At 39.0% G+C, this 4,604-nt stretch overlaps 1 long non-coding RNA gene across 1 annotated transcript; it reads right to left on the bottom strand.

Moving 5' to 3' along the window:
* Positions 1–1,507: 1,507 nt before the first annotated feature.
* On the bottom strand, positions 1,508–2,814 carry LOC128822141 (uncharacterized). The gene is made up of 3 exons (XR_008441367.1): positions 2,462–2,814; positions 2,226–2,368; positions 1,508–2,113 (listed from the first exon to the last, which is right to left on the bottom strand). It is a non-coding gene; the product is annotated as an uncharacterized LOC128822141 (long non-coding RNA).
* Positions 2,815–4,604: the final 1,790 nt, after the last annotated feature.

Here is a 4,604-nt window from a genome sequence, read left to right on the forward strand (position 1 = left end):
TTGTGCTAAAGAGTAAATTACTCCACAGTGTGCTGAGCAATCATGCTAGAAGAACAGTCATTTTGTAGAAAAGAATGCAGGTCTTTACTTACATCTAATCAGAGGTTGTTTTCTATAGCAGATAAATATGTACACCAGCTTTTCTAAGCAGGGAAATAAAAATTCATATTGAGTCTTTCTAAACCAGGTGAAAGAGAAGACACATAGCTACTCAGCTCAAAAAAGAAAAGGCCAATGAACCAGTCAGATACTATCACAACACAAATTATATCTCTCACACCAAGCAGAGAATGGTCTCCAGGCACAGGGGAGGGTGTCACCCTCACCCTCCTTGCTTAGAATCCATCCTGACACACACCATGGCCTTTTTGGGGTCACGAGTTTGTGAAGTGCTAAATTCCTGCTACTCTAACTTGGCTTTGACGCTGCCAGGCTGTTGATACACAATACCTCCTACAGTACACTAGCTAGTCAGCATGGCACCATCTTTATCATTGCTTGTTTACTACAACCCCAGGGCAGTGTTTCGTGGTTGCAAACATTTGTTTTCATAAAACATGGTGCAAACATGTCTACCTTTCTGTATTTTTCCCTTTTTTAGTTCTTGGAAATTCAATTTATGCATGACTACGAGGTTTTCTTGCTTAATGTTTCAAATTTAGCAGTTTCAGTTTCTCATTTTTTGGACTTTGCCTATCATAATACTTAAAGATAGGTGATTGTTCAAAGTTTATCTCTGAATGAAAAGCCTTCTGGAATATGTAAGCTGACCTGAATGGACTCACTCTTGGATACATGTAGGGAGGGTAATCTCACTTCTGATAACCCTATACAGAGGGATGCATAAAAATGTGGCAACATGACTTTAGGCTGAATTTTACCCAAAGATGATTTTATTGCATTACTAATGCTTGGGTTTATATTGCTGACAAAGAGTTACATCACACACAGTCACATATTTGACTAAGGAGATTGTGATTTATGAAATAATATTGGTACTGTGACTTTAAGGTTTCTTCAAGTCATTTTTTTGCTGCCAATACTCAAATACTCCTGAAATGTCTCTGGTGGAATGATTTGCTATGCCTTGCCAGAGTAGGAGAATAGTTTTGAAAAGGCTTTTTGGCACAGATTCAAGACAAAAGTGTTTCTTTTATGCAGTATTGCAATTCCCTGAATGATTAACAAACCATATTTAGCATATGCTTCTAATGCTTTGAATATCTTTCCAAAGATGTGGTCATAACATTATTTTTTATACTCTTAGGAAATGATAAAGGAATTAAATCTACTGGAAACTGTATTCCTCAGCTTACAGAAAGATTGAATGTGCTCCCTGGCAATTTTGGATGTCTTGAGAAATATAGTTTTAATAATATTTCTAAGATTAAGGCAAGAAATTATAAGGGAAATGCTATTAATAGTATAATGCAAAACTTACAGCTTTATTTTCACACATATTATATATTGTTATAAAGGGAATCATACATAATATACCAAGATTTTTACTATAAAAACACAGTGTGACTTCCAATCCAGCTAAGTATAAACTTAAAAGAGAAAAAAATATTGTAAAACCCTGCATAAATGTAGATCCCAAAGCTGGATTTCCCCCCCCCCCCCCCTCTAAGCTCCCCTTGGAAGGTATTAAATTGAATCAAGCATGTGCAAACCTTAAATTTAGCTCATCAGCTATCGCAACAGCTGAACTGCTCCATAGAGGGGCAGGTGCTGTTGATGGTATACACATTTCTGTGCTCAGAGCTATGCCCCTGGAAAGTGTATACTGTACATTCCAGCTTTGTGATGACACAGCTGTAGCCCAGGATAAGCATTTTGGCACTGCGGATATCCCTCATCTTCCAGGACTGCTGAGGCGGTCTGCAAGCCCTGCTCAGACCTGGCATTGTCACCAGCAGGAATGCAAGATGGGACACTACGTTCCTTTGCAGAGGACTGGTGTTTCTAAGTGCACAGCCTCATCATTCCTGACAAACAGCTGGTCATAAAATCCATAAATGAGTTCACAATGATGTCCAGAAATGTCCTTGATGGTCCTGGCATGAATTACAACAACTTTTCACAGGCTGTCTACTGCTTAGACTCAGCTTGTCTGAAACATGAGACAAGAACATAAGTTATTTTATACAGGAAGAAGTGTAAGCAGGATAATTTTAGGGAGGAGCCAGCATGAGGGCAAGAAGAAAAGGCACACCAGCTCTTACCTAGAAGAGTGCAAGTCTTGTCTGTCAGCCAGACAGGAGCTCTGCAGGAGCTGCACTTCTGAGCTGGCAGATGTCATCAGTGTATCGAACTGGCAGATGTCATCAGTGTATTTTCACCATTGTGACTACTGCTCCACAGATTTCTGGAAGAAACAAGTCCTAGGTCTTCCAGCACTCCAAGGACTCAGTCATCTAAATTAAGGATATACCCTCTCACAGTGAGTCATCTTACATACCCTTGCCTGGTACTCAGCTTTTCAGTTTGTTTTTGAGTTAGAGCAGAGCACTTGTCTTTGAGCAAGGTTAGTTTTGCTTCACTATACTCCAAAGGAAGAGGATCCCATTGTGGAGGAATGTCCATCAGGAATTTAGATCATCATACTTCCACTGGTACTGGTTCTCCTGCCAGAGCACACGTCTTGAGCATGCCACTCCATGGAGATGGCTCTCAATTCTTTACCACACTAGTCATTTCACCTTCCAGTCAACAGAGAGAAGGGAAAATGCCTCTTTAAAATGTGTTGCCTGACATCTATCGTGACTGGTCATGACTTCCTATTCATATAGGCTAAGCAAGGAATCTTCTCGAATTAGCACTCGAAAGTGATTTTAAAGGAATATATTCAGTGGACAAAAACCCCAGCACAAGGATCTTTGAAAAGCCACGGGAAACATAGGACATGGAGAAAAGGTCGTTCAGGTTAATTATTGCTCAGTCCCTCAGCTGAGTGAGCAGAAAACAAGAGGGAATGCTGCACATAAAGAAGGCATCCTCATAACAGAGGCAGAGCTTGGCAGGTGGTAAAGCTGATGAAGGAGCGTACAGGAGAAAGAAACCCTGGAACCTATTTAAAGCTGAACCAGTTGCCATGAAGAACATGATGTTTTCTATCCTGGCTCCAGGATACTAAATGAGCCTTGTATTAAAATGTATTAAAATACATATTAAAAGGGGCCTGGCAGCACATGAATATTGAAAAATACAAGGTTGGTCATGGATTGTAGAGAGGAGAAAGGTGAATTACATGAAGTTGTGACTCCCTGTGTGGCTCCCACATGGACCCATATTCTCAAGAGCAGCTGGTCTGAGTAAAAGGTGCACAGTTGCACTGCCATGGGAGCTGGAAAAGTCTCAAGGGGGAAGTAATTAAGGGAGGAACCATCAAATAGGAGAGGTGAAACACCTTTTTTTTTTTTTTTTTTTTTTTTGCCTATTACATCTTTGGAAGACATAGAGTGTGGTACCGAGTGATCTTCATAGCCTGTTTAAACTGCCTGAGATCCCCTCTAACATTTTTATTCTTCTTCACTTTGGCTTGATGTTTCCCAGTTTTAGGTTGTGCTTTTTTTTCTCCATTACAACTTCTGGCAATATTCTGCTCATTTGACAAAAGGAAAAAGAGTTCAGGGTTGTGTACCTGGGTTTAGTTCAAGTTTGACATCAGACACTGTAATGGAAAAGAATAATCCTGAACTTAAAAACTGACTGTCAAGAACACAAATGTATTTAGAAGGCTCCAGTTTGCACAAACACCTGAGCCTCGTGATGGAAATAGAAGAATCAAAACATATTTTTATTGTAGAAATTGCACTCAGACTCTAAGTTACTCCTGTAAAAACATCTCTCATAATCTAACATTTGGTGAAATGTGGCCAAACAGTGGTAGTTTAACTATGCTGTGGGTGAAATTAAAAAGTCACATGGAAATGTTTCTAGAACATTACATGGGGGGGGGAAATCTACTTTTCAAATAAGACAGGTTTATTTACTTCTGTAAAAAAAAGATTAATTTCTTACCACAAACTCACTGACACATCAAGATGGTGACTGTGTTATTGAGTGTAAAATGAAGGTGGGAGAAAGTAAAGGTGTTATGCAATTTTATCACTGAGGCAACGCTATATAACTGCAGTCCAACAGCATGACATAGCTGAACTTTACAAGGGAAAAAAGAGAAGTTACTTCAGACAGAACCTTCTTTTTCTATGTGTTTTTATCTTCTATCACCGTGAGAGTTTAGTTCTCAATGCTTAGAAAAAGTTCCTTTAAATACCTAAGAAGGAATTTGTCAGGCAAAACTGCAAACTTTTCAAAATCTGAACTCTACTGTACTAGATATGGGTCACAGTTTATTTGGCTGTCTACACTGCTAACCCAATTAACAACCCAACTGTGCCCTAAAGACTGAGTCTGACACTTGCTAGTTTGAGGAGGTTTTACGGCAATTTATTACTTTTATTTGAAGAAATTTTAAAATTAATTCATTTTTCATCAATTCTACCTTTCTTTACTTTAATATTGCATCCAGCTCAAGTGGTTTCCTAGATCAACCCTAGAACCAAAGTCAATCAAATTCATCCCATTGCCATTAATGGGCA

This window comes from Vidua macroura, chromosome Z (genome assembly GCF_024509145.1).
Source record: "Vidua macroura isolate BioBank_ID:100142 chromosome Z, ASM2450914v1, whole genome shotgun sequence".
NCBI lineage: Eukaryota > Metazoa > Chordata > Aves > Passeriformes > Viduidae > Vidua > Vidua macroura.